Here is a 16,768-nt window from a genome sequence, read left to right as displayed (position 1 = left end):
TCCGGTGCTCACTGGAACCTTCAGTAGTTTAGAAATTCTTCTGTAACCAATGCCGTCAGTATATTTGCAACAATAAGGTTGTGATGGTCTTGAGACAGCTCACTGGTTTTACACATCATGAGATGTTTCTTGTGTGGCACCTTTTTATAGTCTATCAGTTGAACCAGCTGATATTTTTCACTAAGTGGCAGGATTGCTTTCTAATTACTGATAAATTTCAGCTGGTGTCAGGATTTCCATGCTTTCTTTTTTGCACCTTTTTTCTTCATGTGTTCAATACTTTTTCCCTATGTCATTTGTCATTATTACACGTAATTTAATTTATGGACATCTATCGTTTGATTTCTTTGCCTGCATGGGTTTTTACCAACATCGGGGGAGAATTTCACGTCAATGGCACCTTTAGAAATATATTTACATAGAAAATTGGTGGTGTGTTCAATACTTATTTCACTTGCTGTATATAACCTATCATACTGTTCATGTCATTGACTCAATAGCTGCATCTGACTGCGGCGCCGGCAAAATATGCATTGACAGCAAGAAAGCGCATGAGCTGATGAGTTACTAGAACGTTCCCTAGAATGCCTAATAAGCAATTTCATGATCCTAGGCATCATTAATGTATTTATTGAGGGACCTGCTGTTCACAGGAGAGTAATTCAAGTGTCCCGTACTTCTGTGTTGAGAGCTTCCACCATCATCATTTCCCAATATTCAGGTAGAATATCTATTGTGTTCAGTTTTTAAATAATTGTCTTCTGTTGTTTCAGATGACTCGGGTGATTCAAGATGTACTGAGACGGAGGTAAGCCTTGTTCTTCATGATACAGTACTGGACAACTTTCTTATTTGCTCAAGGACCCATCATAAAATAAAGACACTATGTCCCTGATACTTCATTTTTATGGGTAGAGCTCGTACCTGCAATAGAGGATAGCCCATGGGGCGGTTCACATGTCTGTCTTTTTTTTATTATTTTCTACATGCGGAGTGCAAGTCTGTGGGTCCTCTCTCACACTGCTAGATAGGAGTAAGTGGAGAAGCTTTTTTTCTTTTTTTCCTCATCTGAGGAAAATTGATGAAACATCTGAATGTTCCCTTATATGAATCCTTTTGTTCTTTCCTGGAAATAAGTTCCCTTTTATCACCTCACTTATCTAACACTGCCTAGAATATAAAGTGAAGGGAATGGAGCACAGATGGCGGTGATCTTGTAACTTTCCCCTGAGACTTTCCACACAAAGGAGCATCTGCCCTGAATAGGGTGACCTATGACAAAACTGCCCCTTTATATAATGTATGATCAGAAAGTGATCTACTGTTTAAATGCTGAATGGTTTTTATGTCCCTTTCTGTATCTTTAAAAAAAACATATTTTATTGTAAAATTACAAAAAAAAGTGACAGATCTCATAATATATACTGTCAATAGACCAGATTTTATATATGTTTGGAAATTTCAACTTTTACTTGGTGCTGTTGCACCGCCCCGTTACTGAGGGTACCAGCTGTCCACTCATGGACCAAGTTTTTACTTTATATCTATAGCAAACCCTCTATAGACATCATTGTAATTATCATGTCGTTGCCTGCAGGAGCCTGGGATTAGCTTATCTGGCAGTATTCGGACGTCAGGCTCCCTTTAAGCCTGGACGACTATATTAACCAAGCAGAGTCACCGCTCCTATAATTGTGTTTGGGAAAATGAGGGGTGGGGGATTCTATAATGAGAAAATCGAAATAAATTCTAAAAAAAAATTGTCAGCGTCTACTTTTAATTAAGAAAACAAATGTACGGTATACGAGACCGATTCTCTAAAGTGTGGAGTCCTCTGGAATAGCATATAGGTAAAGCTCCAACGTGTGCACATGCACTGTGAGGCTTGGGCTCGTTATCTGCCACTGTGTACACGAGAAGAATGGCACGCCGTGCAGCTGCTGCTAGGGATAAGGTGTGTCATTCGGAAAACCTTACTTCTGTGGGATTCCAGTCTCCTCATCCTTTTGAGAAACTTATTTCATAGAATAAAACTGCAGGCTGCTATTACTTTGTGGTGTGTTTTTTGTTCAGAACCTAATTCTCTTATGAAACCATATTGATGGGTTACATAAAGATATGTTGTGATCAAATGCTGCTTTTTTTTCTTCCAAGTACGGGGACAATGAGGCTATTTTACTTCTCTATAGAAGTTGATAAACCCTCCGGGTATGTAGATAGAAGTGCAGCAGTATATCGGTGCCTGGACACCTCCATGTCTTCTAGGTCAGGATATTCTTTACAGATACATGAATTATTTTTATATACTTTTAAAACTCACTTAAGACAATGCAACAGAGAAGCCATTCACAGTTTTCCTAGGTTCTGTAGGAAACTGTATGCCGGTCACATGGCTGTCTAATCATATGGGGGGGGGGGGGAAGGGGCATCCAATCTCTCCCAGCCATTTCATGGGAATCTCCCACATGAATCTCTGTCTTTTCAAGTCCAGCAATATCTTTACATGGCCAGACCGCTCCTCCATTACTGAGAAATAAGGCTGTATATCTGAAGCCTCTGTCACTCCAGCTCTATACCCCACTCGGCGCCTCCCGCCTTGCTTGACTGATAGCCTCTATGCTTTGTGGGTTCAGGCAGCAGAACTTGTCAGTAAAGCAGGAGAAGGTGATAGTGGGTGAGGAACAGAGCTGGAGTGACAGAGGCTTCAGCCTCACTTGCTTGTGAAATCATCAAACACTGATTGGAGGAATGGACTGACCATGTAAAGGTGTCACTGGACTTCTCTATGAAAGAGCTAAACGCGCATACAAAATAGTTTGGGAGGTGAAATCCCACTGACAGACTCCCTTTACAGTGTATTTACTAGTTCTGTACCCCAGTAATAAATTAACAAAAAGGAAAACCTATTTAGTTTCAAAGTATAGCAACCTATAAATGTGCCTAATTTTTCTTGCCTCTTGTATCAGATGTAGTTATGAGACATTTTTACTTCTTGGCCTGATTCATATTGCTGTACTAACTAAGCTAGCTTTCCCCACAAGTCATGGAAGAATGATCAAATGAAAATTAATCTGTAAATCAGTATCCAGGCTCCGCTAGTTCCTGGGTTATACTGATGGTACCAGATCTAATCCATACGTGGAGATTGACGATCTGCTTCTTGGGAAGTTTGGGATCGTTTTCTGAGCAATTGATACATATAATATAATTTTTATTGTTGCTCTATAATCACATTTTGGAAAGTGGTCATAATCCTCATTTATCCAAACTCGGAAGAATTGTCATTGTGTCAGCCACTCCAGAAATGACAACTGCTGGTCTAGAAGAGGGTTTTCCAAAATGAGTCCTCACAGCCTTGTAGCCACACACAAGTCCATATTTTCAGGATTTCCTTAGTATTGCTCAGGTGAGAACCTGTAACAATGTCTGATGCCTTGAGAATAATCCATCACCTGTGTAATACTAAGGGAATCCTCTTGAGAGAGGTCATGGAAATGGCCGTAGGAGAAAGCTATGGTTTAGTTAGTGGAACATAAAGGACAGGTGTTATGAGTGCCGATATATGGACTTGCCTGTTTGGGGTGCTTTCACATTGTGTTCTGTGTCCCCATTGGGCTATACTTCTGAAATCCCAATCAAAGCGGTGTCCAGACACATGTGCCGACGTGGCCAAAAGACTGTAATGGTGACAGCATTTTGAACGTAGGCTCTGACATGCATCGCTTTCGGATGCATCACTTTTGGGAGTGTACACCTACAGGAGGTGGCCACTCCTGGAAAAAATGCACAGCAGAGCTCAGGTCCACTCTGCCGTCACCATTACAGTCTATTCGCACCATCAGCAAATGCGTCTGGAATCCATTCTGCAGGGGATTTCGGACGTATGCCCCGACGGACACAAAACTCTAGGTGAGAGCCAGCCCCAGTGCATGGAGGCACTCAGGATTATAGGCACATGTTTTGTGCTGGTGGATCTTTTTGGTTGGGAAAACTGCATTGTGGTTGGTTGTCACAGGCAGAAAAGCCTTTCTTTTCTCAAAAACCATTTTGATAAATGAGGCCAAATGTCCATCTCCCTAAAGTCACACATTTGTAAAAACCCTAGTGATTTATGTTTAAAAAAAATAGTATTTTTTTCATTGAAAATAAAGTACAAAAGCTTAACCCCTTAGTGACCGGGACAAATGTCTTGTCAATTTTTCTTTTCCGTCCACATCTAGGGAGGTTCGCCACAGTGCCATGGGCTTTAAACTTCTTGATGACACTGCGCACGGTAGACATAGGAACATTCAGGTCTTTGGAGATGGACTTGTAGCCTTGAGATTGCTCATGCTTCCTCACTATTTGGTTTCTCAAGTCCTCAGACAGTTCTTTGGTCTTCTTTCTTTTCTCCATGCTCAATGTGGTACACACAAGGACACAGGACAGAGGTTGAGTCAACTTTAATCCATGTCAACTGGCTGCAAGTGTGATTTAGTTATTGCCAACACCTGTTAGGTGCCACAGGTAAGTTACAGGTGCTGTTAATTACACAAATTAGAGAAGCATCACATGATTTTTCAAACAGTGCCAATACTTTTGTCCACCCTATTTTTTTATGTTTGGTGTGGAATTATATCCAATTTGGCTTTCGGACAATTCTTTTTGTGTTTTTTCATTTAAGACAAATTAAATGAAAATAATAATACCAAAGAATTTTGTGTTTGCAATCATTTTCAGGAAGAAACTGAGTATTATCTGACAGAATTGCAGGGGTGTCAATACTTTTGGCCACAACTGTATTTTATGATACAATGTGTCACAAAAAAAAACTAATTCGCATACCCAATAAAATACAACTTATACTCTCCTCCTGTGCTGGCGCCGTTCCCGCTGTGTCGGCACTCGCTCTGCCCAGGGCTCCCATGCTGTCCCCTTCCGCCTGTCGAATTGAAAATTAGAGAGCAGCTGCAGCCGGGGCTTACTCTTAATGTTCGATTTGTAATACCCCTGGGACTGCTAGTATTTATTTTTTTTTTTTTATCGGGGCCAAACATTTAGATCAAGAAGAGGTTGCCCTAGTAATGAACACCCCCTTGGATGTAAAATGACATGTCTGGAAGAAAAGATGTTAATTTTGCCACCTAATTATTTTCTGGACATACCCCTATAGCCATTAGACTCTAAAGCCGTTATTTGGCCGTTACTTGCCATGGCAACCATCAGGACCATACAATTGTGAGACAATCCAATCTGTTTACCATCTAGATTCCATAGTCACTATTAACAGAAGTGTCTAAGGGGTTAAAAAGCCATGATTGGTGATAACACTGATTGTGACTGATGCAGCAGGGTGTCTGCTGTAGTGTATAGCTGACCGCTGCTGCATTTTCACCCGTCAGGGGATGCAGTTCACTTATCTCGAGTCAGATTTAAGTCGTATTGGTGTTCGCTAATGGGTTAAAATCATAAATATGTTTAAAAGGTTATTCCCATATATGGATCGACCACCGCCACTGTCTGATTTGTAAGCAGCTGGCCGGGATTAGGAGCTAATAGTGCGCTCTTTTAACCATGGCCAACTTTAAAACAGTGCTTACAAGGTCGGTAGAAAACAGCTTGTAAGCGCTGCACCTGTTCTGCTGACTGCCAGCTGTGGTCGCTTTCTAAGGCAACAAACTGGAACGGCTGAAAATTTTAGTAAGCAGTAAAATTGCTTAAATTTACAAACCTAGAACAACCCAGTGCAAGTAAACCCGAAGCGGCACTCGTAAAGTAAAATCAGCTCGGCTCCATCTGCAGATTGAGGTTTGCTGTGCTGTGACTTATAAGAGTGTTCATGTGTATTTGTAATGGTTTGTGACACATTAAACTGCTGTTCAACCCCCCGGCTGTCGGTAGCATCGTTCTGCGGGAAGTGATGAGCAAAGATCAGTGCAAGTGAATGTGCAGCGCCTGCCGTGCCACAATGCTAATGATAACCCGGGATTGCTGTGATTGTTCCTGTCCGCAAGGCGCCTTAGAGCCATTCTTCTGTGACACTGATAACGTTACTGAGACTTTCCACAGCAGTCACATCCTGCGCAATGTCTGGATTAGACCAATATCATTCTAAATGTTTCCAACTTGTGCTACGGATGCATATATTCCTCCCTGGAGAATACCGTAAAGGATGGTAGCGGAGGAGCTTGGGATCTGCAGAGGTAAATATATTGGTGGTTCTGCTGGATTAGAAGCACGATCAATGGCTGCGTAGTGTCTCTGGGCTTCTAGCTAAAGGAGATGAAAGGGAATAAATAACAAAAAGGAATAAAATGAAGCGAGTAATGAGCTAAAAGTGCAGTACATTTCTGCTGTGCATACTTAAGAAGACAGGACTAACAGCAATGCACTAGTTTATATTAGGAAATGACAGAAATGGCAGTTCCATATTGGTTTCTTTACGGCAGCCTGTGTTTTCCCAGTGCTGGTGGTGTAGTAAACTGGGATTGAGGGGGTAAGTACTATGTAGGAGACGGCTATAATATGATGGATGTTATAGCCTGGGCAGAACATGATCTGTGTGTAGTGAGCCTTATAATAATAATAATAATAATAATAATAAATTTTATTTTTATAGCGCCGACATATTCCGCAGCACTTTACATTTCAGAGGGGATTTGTACGGACAATAGACATTACAGCATAACAATAATCACATACAGTAGATTATAACAAATAACAAGAGGAGTGAGGGCCCTGCTCGCAAGCTTACAGTCTATGAGGAAAGAGGTAGACACGAAAGGTGGGTGGTAACAGTTGCCCTGATTGTATGGACCAGCCATAATGTTAAGTGTGTAACAGTACAGACACAGAGGGCTAATGGATGCATAAAGCATGTGGGAACATGATGCTGGGAACCTGGTTATGGTAAAACTTTTGGCTCTGCCACACAGGGATAGGTTAGGTTAATGTGTTAGGAACACAGTAAATTCCTGTGCCTCTAGAACTGCGGAGGGGCATATTGCACCAATGTAGATTGGTACTTTGGCCTAATATAGCTATAGACCTAGAGATGTGTATGTGCAGCGTCGGACTGGCCCACCGGAGAACCGGTGGATTCTCCGGTGGGCCCTTGCATCTGGTGGGCTCTGGCACCTGCTGGCATACAGGGCCAGCAGTTGCCTAGGGCCCCCGCTGCTCCAGGGGCCCCCAGCCAGTGGTGTTTCGCACACCATGCAGCTGCTATGGGGGCCCCTGCCAGTGGAGCAGCAGCGGGTGTCAGGAGGCAGGAGCCCCTGTCCCCGCTGCTAAAGAGAAATGAATATTCACTGCGAAGCAGTGAATATCATTTCAGGTCTCCACCCCCAGAGGCCCCGCCCCCAGCCAGTAAGCCGCTCTGCAGACTACAGCTGTAAATCAGGGCCGGCGCCGCCCTCAGTCCTCTCTTCTCCTGGCTCACAGCCAGTGCGTGATGACGTCACTACATCGCGCACCCGCTGTGTGTCTGGCAGAGGGGGCAGCTCCTGACACTGAAGCCGGCTGCCGGAATCAGCGTGGGAGCGAGGAGGAGAGGTGAGTATTGTGTTTTTGTTTTTATATCTCTCTCGCTCTCTCTATCTGTCTCTCTATCTATCTATCTCTATATATCTCTATCTCTTATATCTATCTATCTTTCTATCTCTATCTATTATCTATCTCTATCTATCTCTATATCTATCTCTATCTATTATCTATATATATCTATTTCTATATCTATCTCTATCTATCGCTCTATCTTTATATCTATCTTTCTATCTCTACATCTATCTCTATATCTATCTATCTCTATATATATCTCTATATCTATCTATTATGTCTATCTATCTCTATATCTATCTTACTCTATCTCTATATCTATTATCTCTATATCTATCTAGCTACAATCTATATCTATCTTTATCTATATATATCTCTATCTAATATCTATATCTATCTATCTCTATACCTATCTATCTATTTATCTATCCGTTATCTATCTCTATATCTTTTCTCTGTATCTATCTATCTCTATATCTATATCTCTCGCTATCTATCGCTCTATCTCTAAATCTATCTCTATATCTATCTTTATATCTATATCTATCTCTATCTATCTCTATATCTCTATATCTATATCTATTTCTCTCTATATCTCTCTCTATAGCTATCTATCTATATATCTCTATATCTATCTCTCTGTATATCTATCTATCGCTCTATCTCTATATCTATCTTTCTATCTCTATATCTATATATCTATCTTTATCTATTTATCTCTATCTTTTCTCTGTATCTATCTCTCTATATCTATATCTATCTATCTCTATATATCTATTATCTCTATATCTATATCTATTTCTCTCTATATCTCTCTCTATATCTATCTATTTATCTCTATCTCTATATCTCTCTGTATATCTATCTTTCTATCTCTATCTATCTATCTTTCTCTATCTATCTATCTCTATCTATTATCTCTATCTATCTATCGCTCTATCTCTATATCTATCTTTCTATCTCTACATCTATATATCTATCTTTCTATCTATCTCTATATCTATCTATATCTATCTATTATGTCGATCTATCTAGCTATCTCTATTATCTATATCTACCTATCTCTATATCTTTCTATCTTACTCTATCTCTATATCTATCTGTTATCTCTATATTTATTATCTATCTTTATCTATCTCTATCTGTTATCTATATCTATCTCTCTATTTATCGATCTCTGTATCTATCTCTCTCTATATCTCTCTCTCTATCTACCGCTCTCTCTATCTCTATCTATCTTTATATCTATATCTATCTCTATATCTATCTATTATCTCTATATCTATCTACCTATCTATCTCTATATCTATCTCTATATCTATATCTGTTTCTCTCTATATCTATCTCTATATCTCTATAGCTATCTATATATTATCTCTATCTATCTATCTCTATATCTATCTATCTATCTATCTCTATATCTATCTATCTCTATCTCTATCTATCTCTATCTCTATATCTATCTATATCTATCTATATCTATCTATATCTATCTATATCTATCTATATCTATCTATATCTATCTATATCTATCTATCTCTATATCTATCTTTCTATCTAACACTATATCTCATTATCTATCTATCTCTCTTTATCTATCCATCTATCTCTATATCTATCTATTATATCTATCTATTATCTCTATTATCTATATCTATCTATCCATCTAGCTATCTCTATCTCTATATCTCTCTATATCTATCTATCTTTCTAACTCTATATCTATCTCTATACATATCTCTATATCTAGCTATTATCTCTATATCTATCTTTCTATATCTATCTGTCTCTATATCTATCTTTCTATATCTATCTGTCTCTATATCTATCTTTCTATATCTATCTGTCTCTATATCTATCTCTATATCTATCTATCTCTATATCTATCTATCTCTATATCTATCTATCTCTATATCTATCTATCTCTATATCTATCTATCTCTATATCTATCTATCTCTATATCTATCTATCTCTATATCTATCTATCTCTATATCTATCTATCTCTATATCTATCTATCTCTATATCTATCTATCTCTATATCTATCTATCTCTATATCTATCTATCTCTATATCTATCTATCTCTATATCTATCTATCTCTATATCTATCTATCTCTATATCTATCTATCTCTATATCTATCTATCTCTATATCTATCTATCTCTATATCTATCTATCTCTAGATCTATCTATCTCTAGATCTATCTATCTCTAGATCTATCTATCTCTAGATCTATCTATCTCTAGATCTATCTATCTCTAGATCTATCTATCTCTAGATCTATCTATCTCTAGATCTATCTATCTCTAGATCTATCTATCTCTAGATCTATCTATCTCTAGATCTATCTATCTCTAGATCTATCTATCTCTAGATCTATCTATCTCTAGATCTATCTATCTCTAGATCTATCTATCTCTAGATCTATCTATCTCTATATCTATCTATCTCTAGATCTATCTATCTCTAGATCTATCTATCTCTAGATCTATCTATCTCTAGATCTATCTATCTCTAGATCTATCTATCTCTAGATCTATCTATCTCTAGATCTATCTATCTCTAGATCTATCTATCTCTAGATCTATCTATCTCTAGATCTATCTATCTCTAGATCTATCTATCTCTAGATCTATCTATCTCTAGATCTATCTATCTCTAGATCTATCTATCTCTAGATCTATCTATCTCTAGATCTATCTATCTCTAGATCTATCTATCTCTAGATCTATCTATCTCTAGATCTATCTATCTCTAGATCTATCTATCTCTAGATCTATCTATCTCTAGATCTATCTATCTCTAGATCTATCTATCTCTAGATCTATCTATCTCTAGATCTATCTATCTCTAGATCTATCTATCTCTAGATCTATCTATCCATTATCTATTTTCTATCTACCGATCGATCGATCTATCTAGATTTCTTTCTATATCTATCTTTATCTATCTCTCTCTATCTCTATGAATCTTTCTATCTATATCTATCCGTTATCTACTTTCTATCCATTATCTACTATCTATCTCTATATCTATTTCTACATCTATCTTTCTATCTATATCTATCTAACTCTATATCTATATATCTATATAGCATTATTCCCTATGAGGGGGTGCATTATTCCCTATGAGGGGGGCAGTATTATACCCTATGAGGGGGCAGCATTATACCCTATGAGGAGGGCAGCATTATACCCTATGAGGAGGGCAGCATTATACCCTATGAGGAGGGCAGCATTATACCCTATGAGGAGGGCAGCATTATACCCTATGAGGAGGGCAGCATTATACCCTATGAGGAGGGCAGTATTATACCCTATGAGGGGGGCAGTATTATACCCTATGAGGGGGGCAGTATTATACCCTATGAGGAGGCAGCATTATACCCTATGAGGAGGCAGCATTATACCCTATGAGGAGGCAAGCATTATACCCTATGAGGGGGGCAGTATTATACCCTATGAGGGGGGCAGTATTATACCCTATGAGGGGGTGCATTATACCCTATGAGGGGGGCAGTATTATATTCTATGAGATGGCTGCATTATATTCTATGAGGGGTCTACATTATATTCTATGAGGGGGCTGCTTTATATTCTATGAGGGGGCTACCCCAACTCCTGCTACATAATTAAGACATGTACAACCTTATATTATACCCGGATATTAGCGTGTTTTACCGCACAATTGGTGGTCTGGTATTTAACTCTATGCAGCTACATAGTGGGCCCCAAGAATGATTTTCTCTGGTGGGCCCAAGGTGTTCCAGTCCGACGCTGTGTATGTGTAATCTATATATGCATGTTTTTGTGAAATATACTTTTATATGAAGGAAGGCTTACCAATTTTGATATATTGAAGTGTTTCTAACGATTGGAGCTGAATAGTTTCATCTCTTTGAGCGCTCGTAATGTGTAATATAGCAGCTATTGAGCACTGCTGTAAGGATGACACTAGACATGATGTGATGATGTAGCAAGCAGGGCTGTGGAGTCGGAGTCGGTGCTCATTTTGGTGGAGTCGGAGTTGGAGTCGGTATAAAATGGACCGACTCCTAAAATATATAATAAATTGGGTACAGTAATTCAATGCAGGATGTGCTGAATATTTTTTCATAGGAGTTTGGGAAAGTTATGAAATGTCCTATAAATGGCTGTTATATTCCTGATCTAAGGCTACATTCACACACAGCGTTTTTCCTGCGTTTTTTGAGGATACGTTTTTCAGCTGCAAAAGTTGATCATCTTTTTAAAAAACTGCATCACCTGAAAGGTTTTTGAGCTCATAGATAATGTTACTCAATAGCAAAAGCAGATTAGAAATCTGCTCTATCTATCCATTTATCCATATCTGTCTATCCATATCGTATCTGTACCAAAAAGAATGAAAACCGGGTAGTACACCAATATATATTCTGTTCTATCTAAATATCTTGATTATTGGATCATAAAAATGATTAAATGTCTGAGGTTCACATTGTACTATAATAAATTTTTCACTTAAATATAAGCAATATGTGTGGGAGTCGGAGTCGTGGAGTCGGAGTTGGAGTCGGAGTCGGTGTAAGGGAAATTGAGGAGTCGGAGTCGCAGGTTTGGCTTACCGACTCCACAGCCCTGGTAGCAAGGAAACTGATTGCGAGGAACTGGATCAGGAAAGAACCACTTTCTGGGAGAGAGTTTGTGAAACAGGTGTCTTGTATCATCCGGATGGAGGAGAGGATATATGCTAAAAGAGGCAATTCTAAAACCTATGAGAGGTTGTGGAATCCCTGGTTACAATACGGTACAGTTAACTGATGGGAATGTGCTATATTTTACAATGCTGGTGTTGTGGATAGACCATTAATACCCGGACATAGGAACATTTCTGTTTTGTATGGTTTGATTGACAATATGGGTTAAAAAGGATGACTAATGGTAAATTACGGTGTAAGAGAAATCTTATGGAGAAAAGAGTTATATAAGCTCTCTACATGGGGGGGGGGCGGGACAGGGATGTTCAATTTGTAAATCTATTGTTTGTGGAAGATTTACTATATATTCTGTATTTTGAATTCTAATAAAAATCTATTTGATCAAAAAGACATGATGTGATGACCACTGAAAAATGGACTATCAATTGGTTGACTGACTGTACTTTTGGCTGATGGCCCTGCGGACATTTCCAAACATACACAGTTAAATATAGCCAGCTGGCCGCACAGATAGTATCCATATTGTAGGCTATTGCTCGGCCAGCCTTTCGTTCAGGTTATGGATATCTGCCAGTTCAAAAAAAGATTTTGACTGTTAGAAATATTCTCAGATTGTTCTCCAAATAAGATGTCCACTTAGTGGCCAAAAAAATGAACGCAAAGCATAATCCACCATACAGTATTTCCCAGCGTATCGAGCCAGGACTTCCCATCTGACATCTCTTCTTGTTTGATGGAGCTGAGCTGTACACCTCTAATTACTCATCTGTAGTTTCTCAGAGCCACTGATGCATCTTACACCTAAAGTGCTGTATAAGCTCTAGGTGTATAAAATGTTCAAAAACAAATGTTTTAGGAAGCCAATATATTAGTCAAGGACATAAGTGCACATGGATTCTTCCTATCCATAAAATGTAGCAAACTTAAAAAATGCATTCCAAACAGCGTTGATGGTCTTTAAAAAATGTTTTTGCAATTTCTTTTAGTTAAAATTTCACTAGCAATCTCAAATTTTGTCTATTGGCATATAAAGATGAAATGCCCTTAATCCTTTTTTGTCATTTGTAAACCTTTTCTTTTGGCACCAATGCCTCCAATATAAGGTCCAGACTCCATGACATGTAGCAGGCAGGAGCATCCCCTTTGCACAGGCAATGACTTGGCCTACGTTTCGGGGAACACCCCATGCTTACCTCTTCAGAGGTGTACAGTTTTATCTTCTCTGCTATTCCAATGTGAATGACCAGGCAGGCTAAGTGTCAATCTGGCGCCCTGACTGATGGACATGAGCCAGGGGGTTGTGGCCCCACTGTGCTACAAATCTGACTACCCTGGAAGGGGCATGACTAAGACAGCTGCCTTGGTTTTCAGTGGAGCCTTTGATGGTGAGGTCAGGCTTTTGCAGCAGGCAGCTGCCAGGTGCCACTCCAGGGTGGTGTCTGACTCTGGCTGCTGATCCCACTGGGGAATAGGAACACTATGACAGGTGTGGGCGACAGGCACGACTGGCAGAAGAGCACGGCTGATGCTCGGACGAGTAGGCAGGCAGGCACGGCTGAGACACAGGGCAGGCCGGAGTCGTGTATAGAATAGGTAGAGTCCTGTTCACACAGCAGGTACTGGTAATGGCAGGAAGTAATGGTGTATGAAGGAACAGGTAGAGACCTGTTCACACAACAGGCACTGGCAGGAAGGAATGGTGTATGAAGGAACAGGTAGAGACCTGTTCAAACACGAGGTGAACCGCAAGACTGCGGAGAGGAGCTACAGTTTGCAGCAAGAGGTTCCGTGGAAGCGGGGCACAGGCAGAACTGCAAGAGTGCGGAGCACAGGCAGAGTCATGAATGTAGGGCATAGGCAAAGCCGCAAGAGTGCGGAGCATAGGCAGTGTCACAAGAGTACTGAGCAGGCAGAGCCGCAAGAGTGCGGAGCACAAGCAGAGCCGCAAGAGTACGGAGCCACAGGCAGAGTCACATACTGAGCAGGCAGAGCTGCAAGAGTACTGAGCCGGCAGAGCTGCAAAAGTACTGAGCAGGCAGAGCTGCAAGAGTACTGAGCAGGCAGAGCCGCAAGAGTATGGAGCACAGGCAAAAGGAGAGAACACAAGGATAGACACAGCAGGGAAAGTAGCCACAGACGAGGAGACCAAGAGACCGGTAGGACTGAGTTCACATAAGGTAATGGTACGAGAAAAGGTACAGGGACCAGGATATTCTGCCTCCTGGAGGGTGGCAAGGACAAGTATGGGAGTAGTCAGGAGCAATAGCACAGAGACCAGGATATTCTGCCTCCTGGAGGGCGGACGGAGAGGTGCAAGGCAAGATAGAAACAAAGACACAGAGACTAGGATATTCTGCCTCCTAGGGGGCAGACAGACAGGTACAAGGCAAAGCTAGGAATTAAGCCTTCAGAGAAAGCGAAACACAGGACAGGACCTTGCGACTCAGTAGCAAGACACTGAGTTAACACATTACACAGGCAAGTTCCACTGGGTGGAGCTACCCTAAATACTAGAGGCCCCTTGGTAATTGGCCAGGGACACAATAGACAGGTGCACCCTGATTCCATAAGAACCAGAGAGTTCTGGCGCCGCCCCCTATGCACATAGGCAGGAAGCAAGAGGCACAGAGCATGGAGCTGGCAGCAGACAGAAGTCACAGCATGGCCTGGAGCAGTGAGTAAGTTGGTTTGTGGGGGATGGAAGGCCATGCAGTGATGCCAGCAGGGTTGTTACACGAAGACATTTCTTTACAGCAGTGTGAACATCACCAGGATTTGCATCATACTTTTATTTCATGAATAATTTAAAATGCCATTAAATCTATCATGGATAACGTTTTATTTAAAGGGGTTGTCCATGCCTGTCCTATTGTTAAACGGAAACTTTAAGATCTGAAAATTAAAAACAAAAAACATGCCCACCTAATTCCCTGCCTGCCCCATGCCAGCGACGGTCAAGATCGACTGCCACTGACTGGCTGTGGAGTCATGCGCTGCTGTCCTGGCCGGAAGAGAGAATTATGGGACTGCCTTTTTCTCCTCATTTGAACCCTGCATGTCCACCCTGGGCAGAAACAACATATGGTTGTGTGCAAGAAGATTCCTATAAGTTCCAGTTGACTATGGGCACATTTTTTTTTAATAAAAAAATAGTTTTAGGCAAACCCTTATAAAGCTTTTTTTATGCATTTTTTTTATTTTTAAGTTGAGGGAATAAAGGATTTTCATTGCTAAATTGGGAAAATTGGTCTCATTTTACCTCCATCCATTAGCCACTCTAACCAGGGGAAGAGTCTTGAGGAGATCATTTGCATATTCCCAGTGCCTTCTGGGATAAGTGAAGAGTCTCCGCGAGCTCAACGATCACTGGGTTTTGGCCGTTGCAGCTGAAAAGAGGAAATCGGAGAAACCGCGCGCCTGTCGGCGCGCAAATTTTGGCTCATCTTTTTAAGAAATCTCAAGATGGAAGAGGCCAGGAGCCATTTGGTGAGCTGCATTTCTTGCTACATGTTCACAGATTTACCAGTGGAAAAGCCAAACTTCACATACCACAAATGCAAGCTTGTGACCCTGTTGGAGGAAAAGTTGCAAAATCTCGAAGAGAGGTTAGCTACGTTGAAGATCATTAAGGAAGGTGAAGAGTTCTTGGACAGAGCAGAATTATCTCTTCATGTTACAGAAAGAGAAGAAATTCGAAGTGCACCTGAAGAAACAGAGGATTGGAGACATGTGACCCAGAGAAGCAGGAGGATCAGGAGGCAGTCAGCACCCATACTGCTCAGAAACCAGTACCAGGCTCTCACGCAGGAAAACGATGAAGAAATACATCAGGATAAGACTTTGCCAACAAACAGCAACCTTGTACGCCTTCAGAGTCCTCCTGGATGGAGAAAGAAAAATGTTGTGAAGAAGAAACGGAGAGTGGTGGTCATGGGGGATTCCCTGTTGAGAGGAACAGAGGCCGCTATCTGCAGACCGGATATAACTTCAAGAGAAATGTGCTGTCTTCCAGGTGCAAAAATTAAAGATGTGTCTGAGAGGATATCAGGACTCTTCAGACCTACAGATGACTACCCATTCCTGCTACTACATGTGGGGACAAATGACACCGCAAGAAACGACCTGGAAACCATCTGCAGAGACTTTGAAGACTTAGGCAAGAAAGTGAAAGAACTGGGAGCGCAGGTGGTCTTCTCTTCCATCCTCCCAGTGGATGGCCATGGAACAAGGAGGTGGAATAAGATTCTGCAGGTGAACAACTGGCTACGTCGATGGTGCCGTCAGCAACGATTTGGATTTCTGGATCACGGAGTGAACTACTTATACGATGGACTACTTGCTAGAGATGGGGTGCACCTTACGAAGACTGGAAAGCAGGTATTTGGAAGTCGCCTTGCTACACTTGTAAGGAGAGCTTTAAACTAGAACAACATGGGAAGGGAAGCAAAAGACCAGAAAAAGCCATACACCTGACAAATGCTACTGAGAACTCTGCTATTAGAAGTGGAAAGGAAGAACAAAGACGAAAGAATC

General features: G+C 40.7%; 1 protein-coding gene across 4 annotated transcripts in view; it reads left to right on the top strand.

The window, feature by feature from the left end:
• The first annotated feature begins 775 nt into the window (after positions 1 to 775).
• SPIRE1 (spire type actin nucleation factor 1) overlaps positions 776 to 16,768 on the top strand; it is a 209,505-nt gene continuing 193,512 nt past the window's right edge. For 3 of the 4 annotated variants that reach the window (XM_073551009.1, XM_073551007.1, XM_073551008.1), the window contains exon 1: positions 776 to 808. The gene's annotated coding sequence lies outside the window, so the exon portion shown is untranslated. The remainder of the gene's footprint in view (positions 809 to 16,768) is intronic. The other variant, XM_073551006.1, reaches the window with a different exon arrangement.

This window comes from Dendrobates tinctorius, unplaced genomic scaffold, assembly GCF_039654945.1.
Source record: "Dendrobates tinctorius isolate UK_male_01 unplaced genomic scaffold, ASM3965494v1 ptg000171l, whole genome shotgun sequence".
Classification (NCBI taxonomy): Eukaryota; Metazoa; Chordata; class Amphibia; order Anura; family Dendrobatidae; genus Dendrobates; species Dendrobates tinctorius.
The sequence above is the reverse complement of the archived record's forward strand: the minus strand, read 5'-3'. Positions and strand labels throughout refer to the sequence as shown.